This window comes from Chlorocebus sabaeus, chromosome 25 (genome assembly GCF_047675955.1).
Source record: "Chlorocebus sabaeus isolate Y175 chromosome 25, mChlSab1.0.hap1, whole genome shotgun sequence".
NCBI lineage: Eukaryota > Metazoa > Chordata > Mammalia > Primates > Cercopithecidae > Chlorocebus > Chlorocebus sabaeus.
This window is the reverse complement of record NC_132928.1, coordinates 67891892-67900777: the sequence shown is the minus strand read 5'-3', so window position 1 is coordinate 67900777 and position 8886 is coordinate 67891892. Positions and strand designations below refer to the sequence as shown.

The window sequence follows — 8886 nt, the reverse complement described above, 5'->3', positions numbered from 1 at the left end:
TTTCTGGTATCTATGTTCTTGAAGTACTTAAGAAATTTGGGGCTATACAAGTAATAGACCAACTTTGTGGTTCATATTAAAATTAAGTGATTTAAACTCATGATTTTTAATTTGAAATTATTTAAGTTTATAAACAGTATGGGAACATCCAGAAAGACCTGGATTCATTGTTTATAATCGTAATCCATTAACTTTATGAAAATTACCTAAGAAATCTGGAAAGGTTTGGTTTAGCCATCAGGCAATTGAAGTAACTAAACAAGAAAATAAAATATATTAAATTTATAAATCCTATTTTAAATGTTTGAATAAGTTAAATAACTCAGTTTGTATTGGGACCAAACTGTTTAACACTGCCTTCAATTATTTTGTTAAAAATCTTAGATTGATTTCCATGTCTATGTAGAGAGTTAGAAAGTGTATCACCTCTACCCTAACAATAAGAATATGACAAATAAAGTAGAAAATAATAACGTTCCTTGAAGTCATCAGAGGACTGACATCACAGGGCAACTAAGCAACTAGAATTCCAAAGAAGGACAAGCCCCTTCAAAGACAGAAAGCATGAGGGCAGGCTCATCAGTGTCAGAGCAGGGGAGACCAGCACAGACACCTTACAAACAGGTAAGGCAAAGTCAGCTAAAATGCCAGTTGATTGGAAGAGGCCAGAAACAGTGGAAGCCAGAAGGCAAGGGAAGGCTTTTAAAGTCTTGATAGACATTTTCTGTTAGTAGAGATTTCCACACCTAACAAATATACATTTTTAAATGGAGGTGAAATGTGAAATAAAGACTTTTTCAGGCAAATAAATGCTTAGAGAACTCATTGTTGGCAGCCCTCATCTGTAAGAAATATATATATATATACACATATATTTTTTTTTTTTTTTTTTTTTTTTTTTTTTGAGACAGAGTCTCGCTCTGTCACCCAGGCTGGAGTGCAGTGGTGCAATCTCGGCTCACTGCAAGCTCCACCTCCCGGGTTCACGCCATTCTCCTGCTTCAGCCTCCCGTGTAGCTGGGACTACAGGTGCCCGCCACCACACCCGGCTAATTTTTTGTATTTTTAGTACAGACGGGATTTCACCATGTTAGCCAGGATGGTCTCGATCTCCTGACCTCGTGATCCGCCCGTCTCGGCCTCCCAAAGTGCTGGGATTACAGGCATGAGCCACCACGCCCGGCCTGTAAGAAATATTAAAGGAAGTTTTTCAGGAGTATGATGCCGATGACAAACTTAGATCTACACAAAGAAATGAACTTCAGAAATGGTGAATATGAAGGTCATTTTTGCCTATTATTAATTACCTTAAAAATAGTTGACTATTTGCAGGGATTAATAAACTTTCTTTCTACAGAGGACCACATAGCAGATATCTTAGGCTTTGTGGGCCCATGGTCTCTAGTGCAACCATTCAACTCTGCCATTGTAGCCTGAAGGCTGCCATGTAAGCAAATGGCTATATTCCAATAAAACTTTATTTACAATAACCAGTGGCAGGCTGGAATAGGCACAATCACAAATCAGTGTGCCTATCACTGGCCTAAAGCAAAAAGGCTCACAAAGTACTCTACTCCAGAGTTTAAGACAACAATAATAAAACATATGGGAGTATACTTTGTAAAGTTCTTGCTTTACAAGAACTTTGTGAAATGGCATAATATTTGAAGTTATACTGTAATAAATCAAATATGTACACAGTAAACTCTAAAGCAACTAAAAATAAAAAGAATAGTATAACTAATAAACTGAGTATAGAGCTAAAATGAAAACATAGAATGCTCAATCTGAAAAGCAGGTAGAAAAAGAAGAAAAAGGCCATGAAAAGCATGTGAGTTTAATAGAAAACAACTAGCAAAGTGGTAGATTTAAATCTACCATTATAAATGTTTGTACTGATACAAACCATATCATACATATATCACATGTAAATGGTCTAAACACCCAAATTAAAAGGCAGAGATTGTCGTATTGAATTTTTTTAAAAAACTATGCTGTTTACAAGAAATATACTTTTCATATAAAGAAAAAATTTAAAAGTAAAAGCATGGAAAATGATATATTATGAAATCACCAATCAAAAGAATATTGGAGTAATTTTGTTAGTATCAGACAAAGTAGACTCTGGAACAAAGAATTAATATAAGGGATCAAGAGTAACATTACATGATGACAAAGGTGTTGATTTACTGAGGAAGGAAAGCTTTTAGATTCTCTGGGTTTCATTCAAAGCTGGAAGCCAGTAAATGAGTTGGAATAGTATTTCTCAGTGTGGTATATGCTATCTTCAAAATCTAAAGTGTTCTAATAAGTGTTATGCCTTTGTCTTACAGCTTAGAGGGGCTATCCTGAAATGCCCCAAATCATTGAACCTCTAACAACTGCCACAGTAGCAGGTCCCTGAAGATTTTAGAGTGTGTCTCCTATGCTCTGATGCATATAAATCCTACCAGGGTATTCAGAATACTTAGATTTCCTGTTAACTGGGTTTCCTTACCGTGATGTTCTCAATATGGTGGACTAACAGAATGTTCTGCAGAATATCTAGACAACCAAACTCCTTTGAATTATACTTTGACAAACAATAGGAAATTCACAGAGCTCTAGGCCAATGCTGTGAATGTATGTTGTTTTCTATTCCTAGTAAAGGCAAGTTGCTTCTGATCCTCTCTCCTAACAGAAATTTAAGAAAATGCGTCTGCTATGGCTGGGCCTGGTGGCTCATGCCTGTAATCCCAGCACGTTGGGAGGCCGAGGTGGGTAGATCATCTGAGGTCAGGAGTTCGAGACCAATCTGGCCAACATGATGAAACCCCGTCTCTATTAAAAATACAAAAATCAGCCAGACATGGTGGCACGTGCCTGTAATCCCAGCTACTCTGGTGGCTGAGGCACGAGAATTGCTTGAACCCAGGAGGCAGAGGTTGCAGTAAGCCAAGATCATGCTAGTGCACTTCAGCCTGGGCAAAGAGTGACACTCTTATCTCAAAGAGAGAGAGAGAGAGAGAGAATGCATCTGGCAGATTATTATACTTAGTGATAGACGTTGTGTTGATCTATTCCAGCACTTGTAATTGTGGCTACTACTTGGTTAATTTGTCAGTAGTCCATCTTCATCTGCAATGCGCCATCTCATTTTTGTGGGATGGGACTAGCAAATTATTTAGGGATATGATGGGGACCATCATAATGTCTGCCTTCCTTGAGACTTGGAGGGTGGCATTTTAATCCAGAAAGAGACAGTATTTCTCATTTTCTGTCTTGGCTGGGGTGAGGAATTTTTTGGAACATCCACTAGGCATTTCATAGCATCATGGCTCTTATTTTATAACAGGTTCTCCCACTGTTAAGTATGTCTATTTCAATTATGAACTCAGAGACCAGGAAAATGAATAGCAGCTAGGGCATAGGTGCATTGGCCTCAATAGGAGACAGATTTGAAGCCAGGACTTTCCTCACATCAACAGAGGGTGTTGTGATGGCACTAGTCCCATGGTATCAGCTTCAGCTCAGATCTTGTGTCCACAGCTCTTCAAAGATCTGAGTCCTCAGGAGAAATGCCCATAGATCTTTTTGGTAATAGACAGGGGGTATCACTACTGTGTATGCTTAATGTGGCAATACAAGGTCATTTCTCAGGGGTACCCAGCCTCCCTTTCAATACAGCCTCTGGGTCTAACAAGTGGCTTAGGTCTGGAAACTGGGCAAAGGATCAAGATTTTTCATTGCAACAGCTGACATCAGTCTTCTGCTCATCAGCTTTTGATCTTTAGTTACATAGTTCAAACAATATGTTCCAGTCTCACTGCTAGGAACACCACAGTCTATTAGTTGCTACTCCCTGATTCCTGCAGATAAGAGCCCAGATTGTCCTTCTAACTTTGCTGCTGTTACAATCATTTGTCTACTTTGCCTTTGATGGGTAAGTGCTGCCAACTGTGCTGTGCTGTTCTTGAATCCCATCATACCCAATGACACTAAGAGGGAGCCCAGACCCATAGCAGCCTAGAAAGGTCAATCACCAGAAGTTTCTCAACAATGTTGATGGCCCCCTAACTGACATATTCCTTATATTGCTAATGGAGAGCAAACCCTCTGGGCTCTCCCAGAGCCTGGTTAATTGGCAGATTCTCTGGTCTTACACAATAAATCTATTTTTGTATGCCTACCTCGCTAGACATTCTACCCTTTCTGCTGCCAAGGCAGCTCTGGCATTAACAAGAGGTCATTATTGCTTGCAAGCTGTAAGGCACTATCTTGGCAGTGCATCAGAACTGGTTTTAGGTGTTCTTGCCAGGATACTGCATCCTGAGACACAGGAGATAGCCCACATATCCATAAACTCTCCTTCAGTCCAGCATACTCAAAATGCAGCCCCAAACATGTCTTCCAGGGTCATGTTAGCTAGATGTACATATTAGCTAGATGCTGCATCCCTTTCTGAAACAATGACAGTACTTCTCTCATCTAACATTCTGAGGTATGTACCAATTATTGGCCTAAACAGGGATTGGCAAACTATGGCCCATGTGTCAAATATTGTCTGTTTTTGTAAATAAAGTTTTATTGAAAGACCCATTCATTTACATATTGTCTATGCTGCCTTTGTGATACACTGGAAGAGTTGAATCATTATGGCAAACACTGTACAAACCACAAAGCCTAAATTTTTTGCTGTCTCTTTACAAAAGAAGTCTGCTGACCCCTGGTCTAGAAGCTGTGAGGGCTGATAGAGGAAATCTTGAGAAGGGCACTCATCATCTCAGAAAGCCTCTGCCTTGAGTGAGGACTTTGTGTGGTCTTGGGATAAGGGAAGGCTTTTCTCTCTACAAGGGAAGTGGGCCACTTCTGCAAGCCTAGAGAGTTCCAGGGAATCTGAGGATTGAAGGTTCTGAAGCATATCTACCTGAAAGTCCTCATTTCAGGTCCTCAGGTCCCCTCCTCCTTATCAGCTGCTTGACTTTGGCATAGAACATTTGCTGGAGCCATTAATTCAGACTTTGCTATTCTTTTATCAGATCATAAGCTTAATTTTCGGCAGGCTGTGCCATACAGTTACAGAGCCTGGTTAATTGGTAGATTCTCTGGTCTTACATAATAAATCTATTTTTGTATGCCTACCTTGCTAGACATTCTACCCTTTCTGCTGCCAAGGCAGCTCTGGCATTAACAGGAGGTCATTATCGTTTGCAAGCTGTAAGGCACTCTCTTGGCAGTGCATTAGGACTGGCTGTAGGTGTTACATGCTGCCATAGAGGTTTTCTGGCTTCTAATTTTGTGCTTTCTTTGATTGTTAGCTGACTCAGGCTGGGCTATTCTCCCCCTTCAGGGCATTGATGCACCTAACAATCCCCAGTCATCTCCACCGCACTTGTATATGCTGTCACCACCATAGCTCTCAAATACTAGTGATATTATTGCACAAGCTGGTGCATCCTCTAGCACCTGCACTTCTTCCTGTATCAACCAGGCTCCAGACAGGAGTTTTAAAATACATCAGTTATTTTTACAGAGAGAATTTAATACCAAGAATTGAGGAACCAGACAGGTCTAAATGGGCACATTGAGATAGGGTGAACAACCATCCCGGTTTGCCCAGGACTGTTCTAGTTTTAGCACTTAAAGCACTGTGCTCTGGGAAAAACTTTAGTCTCAGGCAGACCAGGACTGCTGGCCACCCTCACTGAGGTATCACAGATGTGGTAACGGCAGGAAGCAGCTATCACCCCAGTACTGGGGGGGGGGGGGGGGCACACAGGAAAGAGTTTTGTCTAAGTAGAGGGCACCAGCTAACTGGTGCTTGTATCCCTGAGGGGTGCCATGAAGCTGGTTTGGGCACAGCCATTAACTGGAACCAATTGTTGCTACTGGAACCAAGTGTGGTAACTGCAAAGGTGGTGTATCATTGCTGGCATGAGCCTGACACTAGACGAAGTGAGGAGGCGAGAAGGATCATGTCCCTTCTTTCTTGTCTAGCCTCCAGTTTTCCTCCAGCTTCCCATTCCCCCTCCCCCCGCCCCACCAGAGCCTAACTGGGAGCCACTGGCAGAGCAGAAATGTGGTAGGTGGGAAGTCCTAGCCACAGTGTCAGAGAGCAGTATACCAAAGACCTGCATCCACCTGGCATGCTGGCTGCTTACTGGGTAGAGCTGCAGTAGCTTATTCACCAAGTGAAGACATTCTTAACAGTTATGATGTATGCCAAGGGGTCATCACCACCCACTTACCACCAAGAACTGGGGCCTTGTTGCCCTCTGAGCAGCAAAAGATCCAAGAGCAGAATCCTACGAAACTCTGCTACCAAGACTGCTTCAAACACCAGCTGTCTCAGTTTGGGGGACCCCCAAAGCAGATCCCAAGGCAAAGATTTGAGCACAGTGATTTATTTGGGAGGTGGATGTGGCAAATAAAGATGTGTTGTTGAGCCAACTGGCACCACAGGAGACTGTAGGGCTGGTCTGGGATGGGTCCAAGTGACTGCTTTGTAGGCTGCTTTAGGATCCAGATGACAGAGCTGAGGGAAAGAAGCATATTCTGCATTTCTTCAAGAAACACAGCCTACCTGCAGGAATGCAGGGGAGCACCTCAGAGGCTTTAGACTCTGGGGTAGGACCCCACTCAGGCTGCACCTAAGGCAGGGGCACGCAGTTCACATCCACCACAGCTGTGATGAGGGGCCTCCACTGGATATCTGGCCATGGCACACAGCGGCCACCACCAAAAGGACAGGAGGAGGGAGACGTGAGATCTGAAGTCAGCTTGAGTGAGGAGCCTGAGATACTGAAGAAATCAGGAGAACGTGGAGGGTAGGGGGCAGTGCCTTAGTTTGAGTTACCCCCAGAAGCGATCCCTGGGAAAGGGCTCAAGCACACGTTGCTTCTTTGGGAGGTGAAGGAAAACATCATTAGGGGAGTAGTGAAATGAGACAGGAAAGGGGATGCGGTCATTACAGGGTGTGTTATCACAGCAGCCGTGGCTGTGGGTAATGGGGGCCTAATGCCACAGGGAGCTGGGAGGCTGCAGAAAACACACACGTTGTGGGTGGGAGAGGCTTCAGTGTTGCCGTGCAGGATTCAAAGACTGCTTCTGTCGTGAATTCTCCTCCTGGACTGCCTTGCCTGGGGGCAGAATGACCTTCTGTAGCTACGGAGAAAGGCTTCAGGCAAAGAGATGCAGCTCTGGGCCCCAGAGTCCGCTGGAGCACACTGGAGCTGGAGCACATTGAAGTGGAAGACGGGGCTGCAGGCAGACACTGGGCAGCCTCCGCTCCAAGGAGGCTGGAGAGCCAGAGAGCAGATTCCATAAGAAGAATAACTCCCATTCCTCATGCATGAGACCCTCTGCTAAACGCTTCCCGTGCACCACCTCCAGAAATCCTCCCAAGCCAGGACCCCAGCAGTATTACAAGTGGAATATCCCTTGTCTGGCGTGCTTGGGTCCACGAGTGTTTTGGATTTTTTTCAGATTTTGGAATATTTGCATATACATAATGAGATATCTTGGGGATGGGACTGAAGTCTAAACATGAAATTCATTTGTGTTTCGTATATACCTCATATGCAGCACACAGCCCAAAAGTGATTTTATGTAATATGTTAAATACTTTAGCGCATGAAACAAAGTTGTGACTGTAACCTGTCGCATGAAGCCAGGCTGGAATTTTCCACTGGTGGTGTCATGTTGATGCTCAAAAAGTTTTGGATTTTGGAGCATTTTGGATTTGGATTTCCAGAGTGGGGATGCTCAACTGTATTATTATTTTCATTTTACAGATAAGAAAACGGAGGATCCCAGAAGTTTGACAACCTGCCCACAGCAATGACCAAATCAGACTTGGTGCTAGGTCTACATCTCCCCAAAGCCAGCGTGTTTGTGCGCTCTGCTGCCACTGCTACCCGCTGTCCCCGCACATGATGTGAACTGCCAGGCTGACCTGGAGTTCTGTCTCCTGGGTGGGCTGCTTGCCAACACCAGGGTGGCTGGCCCCTGCCTGTGTCCGGTGCTGCAGTGTTGACTCTCTTCGTGTGACGTTAAGCAGGTGGAGCTGGTTGTGCTGAGCCTGAGAAAACATCCAATGTGCCAAACTTCCTTGTGTGTTTCCCTCTGCTGGTTATTTAGTATAAGCCCAGGAGAAGAGCAAATCCTGCCCCAAACAGATGATCCTCTTGAAAAGAGTGGTTATGGTGATGATGCCAGCATTCAGCGGGGAGATTCAGCTTTTCAAGATTCTTCCAGCACTTTGCTTCCCACATTGCATAATGCTTGATGGCTACAGCTCTGCTGACTGTTTGGGAAAAAGATAACACTTATGTCCCTTTTAGAGACACTTTACTCAGTCCCTCCTGCAATGCCTATTAAGTAGAGAAAATAGTGAAATTAACCTGATGTGCTTATCACTCAGTTTTGGCCATTATCAACCAGTGGCCACTCTAGTTTCCACTGGGGCCCCATGTACTCCGCCCATTCCCGGATTATTTAGGTGCTAATCCCAACATTATATCCTTTTGATGCATTCCAAAGCAAAAATATTGATTCCTAAGCTACCCTTGTGAATTTTCTGATTCAAGAGGTCAGGAATGGGGCCTGAGAATCTACACATATTTTCAATTCTCCAGGTCTGGGAACCTACAATATAAAAGAATGAGCATGGACTTTACAGAAAGAAAGTCTGAGTTTGAGCCGTGGCTTTGCCCAAGTTTTATAACTTTGGATTAAAACGTTAAGTTTTTGGACCCTTGACCTCTTTGTCTTGAAGGATCACCAACTTCGTGAACTTGTGGTCCACTAAGACCCTCCAACATTTTTCACATTAAATAAATGCTATCAATCCTGTGTCTCTCAGCCTTCCCCTGCCTTGGTGTTAGGCTAGGGGTGGCGGCAGCAGGA

General features: G+C 43.6%; 1 long non-coding RNA gene across 1 annotated transcript; it reads left to right on the top strand.

Moving 5' to 3' along the window:
* The first annotated feature begins 553 nt into the window (after positions 1-553).
* LOC119619786 (uncharacterized) lies at positions 554-8293 on the top strand. Its single transcript, XR_005236246.1, has 3 exons — positions 554-624; positions 7129-7407; positions 7773-8293. It is a non-coding gene; the product is annotated as an uncharacterized lncRNA (long non-coding RNA).
* Positions 8294-8886: the final 593 nt, after the last annotated feature.